Source organism: Somniosus microcephalus, chromosome 4, assembly GCF_052327205.1.
Source record: "Somniosus microcephalus isolate GS21.2 chromosome 4, FLI_Smic_1.0, whole genome shotgun sequence".
Lineage (NCBI taxonomy): Eukaryota > Metazoa > Chordata > Chondrichthyes > Squaliformes > Somniosidae > Somniosus > Somniosus microcephalus.
This window is the reverse complement of record NC_140990.1, coordinates 147,238,675-147,251,371: the sequence shown is the minus strand read 5'-3', so window position 1 is coordinate 147,251,371 and position 12,697 is coordinate 147,238,675.

The window sequence follows — 12,697 nt, the reverse complement described above, 5'->3', positions numbered from 1 at the left end:
AATGTCAGGGCTCTGGGGAAAGGGCGGGGGAGTGGGACTAGCTGAAGTGCTCTTGCAGAGAGCTGGCACGGCCTCGACAGGCCGAATGGCCTCATTCTGTGCTGTAACCATTCTATGATTCGAAGTATTGATATAGTTAATCTTCATTTATTCCTATTTTAATAACTTTTGCTGAATGTGGCCCTCGCCAAGGGCCAGGATATCGGATTCAGCCCACCATGGAAAATGAGATTGACTCCCCTGAGGTAGGCAATGTCAACCGGATTCCCCTCATCCCCAACCCAGCAACTTCTTCACAAAACTCAAGCAAGTTGGCCTTGTTTTCTGGAAGCCATGTTGAATATCTCTAATGGCTCCTCCCCTTTCCCTGTGATCGAAAACAGCATCTCTTAGGATCCCTTCAGGCACCTTCCCTGTGATCGATATCGTGCTGATGGGCCTCTAGTTCTCTTAGGATCGCTTCAGGCACCTTCCCTGTGATCGATATCACACTGATGGGCCTCTAGTTCTCTTAGGATCCCTTCAGGCACCTTCCCTGTGATCGATATCACACTGATGGGCCTCTAGTTCTCTTAGGATCCCTTCAGGCACCTTCCCTGTGATCGATATCGCGCTGATGGGCCTCTAGCTCTCTTAGGAACCCTTCAGGCACCTTCCCTGTGATTGATATCACACTGATGGGCCTCTAGTTCCCTGGCTCTGATTGGAAAATGGGAACTACGTGAGCTACCTTCCAATCTCAGGGAGCAATCCCTGACTCTACTGAGCAGAAGACATGGGCAAGGTGCTCACAGAGCACCTGCCCGATCTCTTTAAACACCCTTGGGTGGAAATCATCTGGACCTTACAGGCCTCAGGATTTACCCACACAGCGACTTTGGTTTCAGTGAAGAGAGACGAGAAAGACCAAAGTGCCGTTTGCCCCTCTCAGTGTGGCCCTGAAGGACTGTGTCCAGGCTGTAGTTCTGTTCCTGCCGTACGATCCTCCCCCATTGTCCTTTCTGAGCTCCAGAATCCGTTTAAAATCTAAATATCCCAGCTTTAAGCAGGGTTATAAAGAGATACACAAGGCCTACAATTCAGAGCAGCTGAAGGCAGTTAATTAGGGAAACTAGATTAAACTGGTTCTCCTGTAGTAGAACCCAGCAAGCTCCTTTGTTTCAGGGCCTATAAAAGCAGGCTTTGCAGTGCGATTTTGCACTGAGTGAGGTTTAAACAGAGTGCTGCAAGTTGGGTGAGTCAGGTGGGCAGTGGAAGGAGGAGCTCCCTTGCTTTGCCTTTGTTTTTCCTAACTTTTCACCCTGTAGGAATTGGTTCTTACTTTACACCAAGGAAAGAGTTTGAGAGTGGGAGCAGTCAAACAACAACAACTGTGAAACCGCTAAGGTGACATCACAACAAGGGAAGGAGCTAATTGGTAAGTATGACCTGGTGAGTATTTCTACAGTCCAGTCGTTAAAGTCAAAGTAAAGTCTCTAGTTTAGAGTAAGTAGTGTTTAAAGGGAAGTAAGGTCCCTAGTATATTTAATATTCTTTAATTTAAAGGAAGTAAAGGGAGTAAATTAAGAGTAGGACATGGCAGGGCAGCTCGGCTGCATGGAGTGCTCCTCCTGTGCTATGTGGGAAGTCAGGGACACTTTAGGTGTCCAGGGTGAATATATGTGCAGGAAGTGTCTCCAGCTGCAGCTACTCAAAATCTGCATTTCGGAGCTGGAGCTGCGGCTGGACTCACTGTGGAGCATCCTCGAAGCTGAGATCTTCATGGATAGCATGTTTAACGAGGTGGTCACACCGCAGGTAAAGAGTGCACAGGCAGACAGGAAATGGGCAGCCGCCAGACAGAGTAAAAGAACTAGGAAGGTAGTGCAGGAGACCCCTGGGTCCATCTCCCTCTCTAACAGATTTTCCGTTTAGGATCCTGCAGGGGATGATGGTTTCTCAGGGGAATGCAGCAAAAGCCAAGTCCGTGGCACTACGAGTGGTTCAGCTGCACAGGAGGGGAGAAAAGACTGGGAGAGAAACATAGAAGAAAAGAGCAGGAGTAGGCCATTCGGCCCCTCGAATCTGTTCCACCATTTAATGTGATCATGGCTGATCATCCAAATTCAGTACCCTGTCCCTGCTTTCTCCCCATATCCCTTGATCACTTTAGCCTTAAGAAATCCAACTCCTTCTTGAATATATTTAATGAATTGGCCTCAACTGTCTTGTGGTAGAGAATTCCACAGGTTCACCACTCTCTGCGTGAAGAAATTCCTCCTCATCTCAGTCCTAAATGGCTTACCCCTTATCCTTAGACTGTGACCCCTGGTTCTGGACTCCCCCGCCATCAGGAACATCCTTCCTGCATCTAGTCTGTCTGGTCCTGTTAGAATTGTAAAAGTTTCAATGAGATCCCCTCTCATTCTTCTAAACTCTAGTGAATATAAGCCTAATCGACCCAATCTCTCCTCATACATCATTCCTGCAATCCCAGGTATCAGTCTGGTGAATCTTCGCTGCACTCTCTCCATGGCAAGAACAAGAGCAATAGTGATATGGGATTCTATTATAAGGGGAACAGATAGACGTTTCTGTGGCCGCACAGACATGACTCCAGGATGGTATGTTGCCTCCCTGTTGCCAGGGTCAAGGATGTCACTGAATGACTGCAGGGCATTCTGAAGGGGGAGGGCAAATAGTCAGAGGTCGTAGTTCACATTGGTATCAGCGACATGGGTAGAAAGAGGGATGTGGTCCTGCAACAAGAATTTAGGGAGCTAGGTAACAGATTAAAAAGCAGGACCTCAAAGGTTGTAATCTCTGCTAGTGAGTATAGGAATAGGAGGAGAGCACAGATGAATGCATGGCTAAAGAGTTGGCACAGGAGGGAGGGCTTTAGTTTCCTGGATCACTGGGTCTGCTTCTGGGGAAGGTGGGACCTGTACAAGTCAGATGGGTTGCTGGGATAGTCAGAGTGTGAAAGGCTTAGAGGGTGTGGAATTCTTAGTGCATCCAGGAGAGCTTTATGAGCCAGCATGTAGAAAGTCCTACAAGAGAGGCAGTGGTACTGGTCCTAATTCTAGGAATGTAGCCAGGCAAGTGGTAGAAGTGTCAGTAGGAGAGCATTTTGGTGACAGTGACCATAATTCGGTGAGATTTTAGGCAGTCATGGAAAAGGACAAAGATGGAACGGAAATAAAGGTTCTCAATTGGGAGAAGGCCGATTTTAATATGATAAGGCATGATCTGGCCGAAGTGGATTGGGATCAGCTACTTGTAGGAAAATTCACATCAGAGCAATTGGTGTCTTTCAGAAAGGAAATAGTGATCGTACAAGGGTAAAGATCAAGGGTGGGACCAACAAGCCCAGGGAACTCTGGATGTCAAGGGATATACAACAATGGATTAGGAAAAAAAGGGAGGCTTTTGCAGATACAAAGGTCTAAAAACAGTGGAAGCCCTAGAGGGCTATAGAAAGTGCAGTGCAGATCGGACCAGGAGAGCACCGAGGCGGCAGTACAAAAGGAGGAGCGAGGCGAGGCCCGACCAGATCGGACCAGGAGAGCACCGAGGCGGCAATACAAAAGCAGGAGCGAGGCGAGGCCCAACCAGCTCAGCAGCGGGGAGAGAGGTAAAAAGTACTCAGTGTGACATCACCAGGGAGCAGGTAAGTGATTGGTTGGTGAGTATTTCTCTTTTTTAAATGCTAACTCTGTAGTTTATAGTTGCTAAGGTCTTTTCTGGTGTAGCAGGGACTGTTGGTAAACCATACAAGCGCCTTAGAGTTTAGCTTTAATTGGTGATAGTGAATTAATTTAAATTAAAGGGTAAGTCATGCCAGGGGAGCCCAGCCCAGCTCCTCTTGCTCTATGTGGGAATTCAGGGACACTGCCGGTGTCCCTGATGACCACGTGTGCCAGAAATGCATCCAGCTGCGGCTACTAGCAGACCGCATTGCGGCACTGGAGCTGCGGATTGATGGGCTTTGGAGCATTCACGATGTTGAGAGGGTCATGGATAACACATTTAGTGAGTTGGTCACACCACAGGTAAGGGCTGCACAGGCAGAAGGGAAATGGGTGACCATCAGGCAGAGCAGTAGAGGCAGGCAGGTAGTGCAGGGGACCCCTGTGGCCAGCCCCCTCTCAAACAGGTATACCGATTTGGATACTGTTGAGGGGGATGACTTACCAGAGGAAGGCAGCAGCAGCCAACTTCCTGGCACCAGGGGTGCTTCTGCTGCTCAGGAAGGGAGGAAAAAGATTGGGAGAGCAATAGTGGTAGGGGATTCTATCGTAAGGGGTACAGATAGGCATTTCTGTGGCCATAGACGTGACTCCAGGATGGTTTGTTGCCTCCCTGGTGCCAGGGTCAAGGATGTCACTGAACGGCATCAGGGCATTCTGAAGGGGGAGGGTGAACAGTCAGAGGTCGTGGTTCACATTGGGACCAATGACATAGGTAAGAAGAGGGATGAGGTCCTGCAGCAAAAATTTAGGGAGCTAGGTAGCAGATTAAAGAGCAGGACCTCAAAGGTTGTAATCTCTGGATTACTCCCGGTGCCACGTGCTAGTGAGTATAGGAATAGTAGGATAGAGCAGATGAATGTGTGGCTAAAGAATTGGTGCAGGAGGGAGGGCTTTAGTTTCCTGGATCACTGGGCCTGCTTCTGGGAAAGGTGGGACTTGTACAAGTCGGACGGATTGCACCTGAACCAGAGCGGGACAAATATCCTTGTGGGGAGGTTTGCTAGCACTGTTCGGGGGGGGGGTTAAACTAAAATGGCAGGGGGTTGGGAACCTGAGCAGGGAGACAGAGGAAAGGGAAACAGGGATAAAAGCAAAAGATAGGAAGGAGAAAAACAAAAGTGGCAGTCAGAGAAATCAACGGTTTAAATCAAACGTGGCCACAGTAAATAATAATTCTAATAGGTCTAAGTGCGTTAAAAAAACAAGCCTGAAGGCTTTGTGTCTTAATGCGAGGAGCATTTGTAATAAGGTGGATGAATTGGCTGCGCAAATAGAGGTAAACGAATATGATTTGGTTGGGATTACGGAAACGTGGTCAAGGATGGCCAAGACTGGGAACTCAACATCCAGGGGTATTCGATATTCAGGAAAGATAGGCAAAAAGGAAAGGGAGGTGGGGTAGCATTACTGGTTAAAGAAGGGATTAATACAATTGTAAGGAAGGATATTAGCTCTGACGATGTGGAATCTGTATGGGTAGAATTGAGAAATATTAAGGGGAAAAAAACATTAGTGGGAGTGGTATATAGACCTCCCAACAGTAAGGCGGAGGTTGGGGATGGCATTAAAAGGGAAATTAAAGAAGCGTGCAATAAGGGCACAGCAGTCATCATGGGTGGCTTTAATCTACATATAGATTGGGCCAACCAAATTAGTAACAATACTGTGGAGGAGGAATTCCTGGAGTGTTTACGGGAAGGTTTCCTGGACCAATATGTCGAGGAACCAACCAGAGATCAGGCCATCTTAGACTGGGTATTATGTAATGACAAAGGATTAATTAGCAATCTTGTTGTACGAGGCCCCTTGGGTCTGAGTGATCATAATATGATCGAATTCTTCATTAAGATGGAGAATGAAGTAGTTGACTCAGAGACTAGGGTCCTCAATTTAAATAAAGGAAACTACGATGGTCTGAGGAGCGAGTTGGGTAGGATTGATTGGGGAATGGCACTCAAAGGGTTGACGGTGGATAGGCAATGGCAAACATTCAAAGACCAAATGGATGAGCTACAGAATTTGCTCATCCCAGTTTGGCATAAAAATAAAACAAAAAAGGTGACTCAACCGTGGCTTACAAGGGAAATTAGGGATAGCATAAGATCCAAGGAGATGACATATAAATTGGCCAGAAAAAGCAATAATCCTGAGGATTGGGAGCAGTTTAGGATTCAACAAAGGAGGACAAAGGGATTAATTAAGAAAGGGAAAATAGAATATGAGAGTAAGCTAGCGAGGAACATAAAAACTGACTGTAAAAGCTTTTATAGATATGTGAAGAGAAAAAGATTGGTGAAGTCAAGCGTAGGTCCCTTACAGTCAGAATCAGGGGAATTTATAATGGGAAACAAAGAAATGGCAGACCAACTAAATTCATACTTTGGTTCTGTCTTCACAAAGGAGGACACTAATAACCTCCCAGAGATGCCGGGGAACATAGTGCCTGATGAAAGGGTGGAACTGAAAGAAATCAGCATTTGTAGGGAAATGGTGTTAGGAAAATTGATGGGACTAAAGGCCGATAAATCCCCAGGGCCTGATAATCTACATCCCAGGGTACTTAAGGAAGTGGCCCTAGAAATAGTAGATGCATTGCTGGTCATCTTCCAGAACTCGATAGACCCTGGAACATTACCCATGGATTGGAGGGTAGCTAATGTTACCCCACTATTCAAAAAAGGTGGTCAAGAAAAAGCGGGGAATTATAGACCGGTAAGCCTGACATCGGTAGTGGGGAAAATGCTAGAATCTATTATAAAAGATGTAATAGCAGAGCGCTTGGTAAGCAGTGACAGGATCAGACAAAGTCAACATGGATTTACAAAAGGTAAATCATGCTTGACTAATCTACTGGAACTTTTTGAGGATGTAACTGGTAAAATAGATAAGGGAGAACCAGTGGATGTGGTGTATTTGGACTTTCAGAAGGCTTTTGATAAGGTCCCGCATAAGAGATTAGCGTGCAAAATTAAGGCACATGGGATTGGGGGCAAGGTATTGACTTGGATAGAGAACTGGTTGGCGGACAGAAAGCAAAGAGTTGGAATAAACGGGTCGTTTTCCAAGTGGCAGGCAGTGACTAGTGGGGGTACCGCAAGGATCGGTCCAAGGACCCCAGCTGTTCACAATATATATTAATGATCTGGACGAGGGAATTGGATGTAATATCTCCAAATTTGCAGATGACACAAAGCTGGGTGGGAGGGTAAGCTGTGAGGAGGATGTCGTGAAACTCCAGTACGATTTGGACAGATTGGGTGATTGGGCAGAAACATGGCAAATGCACTATAATGTGGATAAATGTGAGGTTATCCACTTTGGTGGCAAAAACAGGAAGGCAGATTATTATTTGAATGGCAATAGATTGGGAGAAGGGGAAGTGCAAGGAGACCTGGGTGTTCTTGTGCACCAGTCGCTGAAGGTAAGCATGCAGGTGCAGTAGGCGGTTAAGAAGGCAAATGGTATGTTGGCCTTCGTAGCAAGAGGGTTCGAGTACAGGAACAAATTTGTCTTGCTACAGTTGTACAGGGCCTTGGTGAGACCGCACCTTGAGTACTGTGTGCAGTTTTGGTCGCCTTACCTGAGGAAGGACGTTCTTGCCATGGAAGGAGTGCAGCGAAGATTCACCAGGCTGATACCTGGGATGGCAGGAATGACGTATGAGGAGAGATTGTGTCGATTGGGCTTATACTCACTGGAGTTTAGAAGATTGAGAGGGGATCTCATCGAAACTTATAAAATTCTGTCAGGCCTGGACAGACTAGATGCAGGAAGGATGTTTATGATGGTCGGGGAGTCCAGAACCAGGGGTCATAGTCTAAGGATAAGGGGTAAGCCATTTAGGACTGAAATGAGGAGGAATTTCTTCAGCCAGGGAGTGGTGAAACTGTGGAATTCTCTGCCACAGAGGGCGGTGGAGGCCAGTTCATTAAATATATTCAAAAAAGAGTTGGATATATTTCTTAAGGCTAAAGGGATCAAGGGATATGGGGAGAAGGCAGGGACAGGGTACTGAGTTTGGATGATCAGCCATGATCTCATTGAATGGCAGAGCAGGCTCGAAGTGCCGAATGGCCTACTCCTGCTCCTATCTTCTATGTTTCTATGTTTCTATGGGTACATAAAAAAGAAATTAGGAGAGCGAAGAGAGGGCATGTAAAAACACTGGCGGGCAAAATTAAGGAAAATCCCAAGGTGTTTTATAAGTATACTAGCTGGGGGTGCCCGGCGGTGCTGAGGCTTTATTGAGGGCATGTTGTTGTTGGAAGAGAGAGAGGGAGTGACTGGGGGGGAAGACAGAGAGCGCGACTGGGGGGAAGAAAGAGCGCGACTGGGGGGAAGAGAGCGCGCGACTGGGGGGAAGAGAGCGCGCGACTGGGGGGAAGAGAGAGCACGACTGGGGGGGAAGGGAGAGCGCGACGGGGGGAAGAGAGAGAGAGCGACTGGGGGGAAAGAGAGCGAGTGACTGGGGGGAAGAGAGAGAGCGACTGGGGGGGGAAGAGAGAGAGCGACTGGGGGGGAAGGGAGAGAGTGACTGGGGGGAAGAGAGAGAGCGACTGGGGGGGAAGAGAGAGAGCGACTGGGGGGAAGAGAGAAAGCGACTGGGGGGAAGAGAGAGAGCGACTGGGGGGGAAGAGAGAGAGCGACTGGGGGGGAAGAGAGAGAGCGACTGGGGGGGAAGAGAGAGAGCGACTGGGGGGGAAGAGAGAGCGACTGGGGGGGATGAGAGAGAGCGACTGGGGGGGAAGAGAGAGAGCGACTTGGGGGGGGAAGAGAGAGAGCGACTGGGGGGGAAGAGAGAGAGCGACTCCAACCATGGGAATTCCAACCGTGGGTCTGTACAGGGGGACTCCAACACTTGGACTTTACATGGGGCTTCTAACCCTGGGACTGAACAAGGTGATTCTAAACCTGGGACTGTACAGGGGGATGCCAACCCTCGGAATATGCATGGGGATATCAACTCTGGCAATGTACATGGAGATTCTAAAGCTGGGACTGTACAGGGGGATTCCAACCATGGGCCAGTACGTCGGTATTCCAAACCTGGGACTGTACAGGGTGATTCCAACCTTGTGACTGTACATGAGGATTCTAACACTGGGATTGAAGATGGGGGTTCCAACCCTAGGAATGTACATGGGGAATCCAACCCCGGGACTGTACATGGGGATTCAAACCCTGGGACTGTACATGGGTATTCCAACCCTGTGACTGTATATGGGGATTCTAACCCTGGGACTATACATGGGTATTCCAACCCCGGGACTGTACATGGGGATTCAAACCCTGGGACTGTACATGGGTATTCCAAACCTGGGACTGTATATGCGGATTCCAACCCCGGGACAGTACATGGGGATTCCAACCCTGGGACTGTACATGGGTATTGCAAACCTGGGACTATACATGGGGATTCCAACCCCGGGACTGTACATGGGGATTCCAACCCTGGGACTGTACATGGGTATTCAATCTCTGGGACTGTACAAGGGGTTTCTAACTCTGCGACTGTACATGGAGATTCCAACACTAGGACTGTACATGGGGATTCTAACCCTGGGACTGCACATGGGGTTTCAAACCCTGCGACTGTACATGGGGATTCTAACCCTGGGACTGTACATGGAGATTCCAACCCTAGGACTATACATGGGGATTCTAACCCTGGGACTGTACATGGGGTTTCAAACCCTGCGACTGTACATGGCGATTCTAACCCTGGGACTGTACATGGAGATTCCAACCCTAGGACTATACATGGGGATTCTAACCCTGGGACTGTACATGGGGATTCTAACCCTGGGACTATACATGGGGATTCCAACCCTGGGATTGTACATGGGGATTCTAACCCTGGGACTGTACATGGGGATTCCAACCCTGGGATTGTACATGGGAATTTCAACCCTGCGACTGGAAATGGAGATTCTAAGGCTGTGACTGTACATGGGGATTCCAAACCTGGGACTGTACCTCAGGATTCTAAACCTGGGACTGCACAGGGGGATTACAACCATGGGACGGTACATGGGGATTCCAACCCTGGGACTGTACAAGGGGATACTAATGCTGGGACTGTACAGGGGGATTCCAACCCTGGGACTGTACAAGGGGATACTAATGCTGGGACTGTACAGGGGGATTCCAACCCTGCGACTTTACATGAGGATTTCAACCCTGGGACTGTATATGGGGATTCTAACCGTGGGAATGTACATGGGGATTCCAACCCTGGGACTATTTAAGGTGATTCCAACCCTGTGACTATACATGGGGTTTCCAAGCCTGGGATTGAACATGGGGATTCCAACCCTGGGAATGTACATGGGGATTCCAACCCTGGGACTGTACATGGGGATTCCAATCCTGGGACTGTACCTGGGGATTCCAACCCCGGGACTGTACATGGGGATTCTAACCCTGGGTTTGTACATGGGGATCCCAACCCTGGAACTGTACATGGGAATTCCAACCGTGGGTCTGCACAGGGGGACTCCAATGCTTGGACTTTACATGGGGCTTCTAACCCTGGGACTGAACAAGATGATTCTAAACCTGGGACTGTACAGGGGGATTCCAACCCTGTGACTGTACATGAGGATTCTAACCCTGGGATTGAAGATGGGGATTCCAACCCTGTGAAAGTACATGGGGAATCCAACCCCGGGACTGTACATGGGGATTCTAACCCTGGGACTGTACATGGGTATGCCAACCCTGGGACTGTATATGGGGATTCTAACCCTGGGACTATACATGGGTATTCCAACCCCGGGACTATACATGGGGATTCCAACCCCGGGACTGTATATGGGGATTCTAACACTGCAGCTATACATGGGTATTCCAACCCCGGGACTGTACATGGGGATTCAAACCCTAGGACTGTACATGGGTATTCTAACCCTGGGACTGTATATGGGGATTCCAACCTCGGGACTGTACATGGGGATTCCAACCCTGGGACTGTACATGGGTATTCAATCTCTGGGACTGTACAAGGGGTTTCCAACCCTGCGACTGTACATGGGGATTCTAACCCTGGGGCTGTACATGGAGATTCCAAACCTAGTACTGTACATGGGGATTCTAACCCTGGGACTGTACGTGGGGTTTCCAACCCTGCGACTGTACATGGGGATTCTAACCTTGGGACTGTACATGGAGATTCAAACCCTAGGACTGTACATGGGGATTCAAACCCTGGGACTGTGCAGGGGGATGCTAACCCCGGGACTGTACATGGGGATTCCAACCCTGGGATTGTACATGGGGATTTCAACCCTGGGACTATACTTTGGGATTCCAACTCTAGGACTGTACATGGGGATTCTAACCCTGGGACTGTACATGGGAATTCCAACCCTGGGACTGTACATGGGGATTCTAATGCTGGGATTGTACATGGTGATTCCAACATTGTAACTGTACATGGGGCTTCCTACCCTGGGAATGTACATGGGGATTCTAAGCCTCGGACTGTACATGGGAATTCCAACCCTGAGACTGTACATGGGAATTCCAATCCTAGGACTGTACATGGAGATTCTAACACTGCGATTGTACATGGTGATTCCAAACTTGCAACTGTATATGGGGATTCCAACCCTGTGACTGTACATGGGGATTCCAACCCTGGGACTGTAAATGGGGATTCCAACCCTGGGACTATACTTGGGGATTCGAACTCTAGGACTGTACGTTGGGAATCTAACCCTGGGACTGTACATGGGAATTGCAACCCTGGGACTGTACATGGGGATTCTAATGCTGGGATTGTACATGCTGATCCCAACATTGTGACTGTACATGGGGCTTCCAACCCTGAGAATGTACATGGGGATTCTAACCGTGGGACTGTACTTGGGGATTCCAAACCTGGGACTGTATATGGGGATTCTAACGCTGTGACTCTACATGTGGATTCTAACCCTGGGACTGTACAGGGGGATTCCAACCCTGGGAATGTACATGGGGATTCAAACCCTAGGTCTCGACATGGGGATCCAAACCCTGCGACTGTACATGGGGAGTCTAATGCTGTGAGTCTACATGGGGATTCCAACCCTGCGACTGTACAGGGGAATCCCAACCCTAGTAATATAGATGGGGATTCCAACCCTGGGACTGTACTTGGAGATTCCAACCCTGGGACTGTACATGGGGATTCTAATGCTATGACTCTACATGTGGATTCTAACCCTGGGACTGTACATGAGGATTCTACATTAGTACTGTACATGGGGATTCCAACATTCGGCCTGTACATGGGGATTCCAACCCTTGGAATATACATGGGGATTCTAACCCTGGGACTGTACAAGGGGATTCCAAACCTGGAACTGTAAAAGGGGATTCTAACCCTGTGACTGTACATGGGGATGCTAACGCTGGGACTGTACATGGGGATTCTAATGCTGGGACTTTACTGGGGGATTCCAAACCTGGAACTGTACAGGGGGATTCTAAACTGGGACAGTACATGGGTATTATAACCCTGGGACTGTACAAGGGGATTCCACAGCTGTAACTGTAAATGGGGATACTAACGCTGGGACTGTACAAGGGAATTCCAAACCTGGAACTGTAAATGGCTTTCCAACCCTGGGACTCTCCATGGGGATTCCAACCCTTGGAATGTACATGCGGATTCTAACCCTGGGACTGTACATGGGAATTCCAAGTCTGGAACTGTAAATGGGGATTCTAACCCTGGGACTGTACATGGGGATTCTAATGCGGGGACTGTACATAGGGATTCTAACGCTGGGACTGTACATGGGGATACAAACCTGGAACTGTACAGGGGGATACCAAACCAGGGACTCTACATGGGGTTCCAGCTCTGGGACTATACATGGGGATTATAACCCTGGGACTGTACATGAGGATTCTAACCCTGGGACAGTACATGGGGATTCCAACCCTGGGACTGTACATAGGGATTCCAGCACTGGGACGAT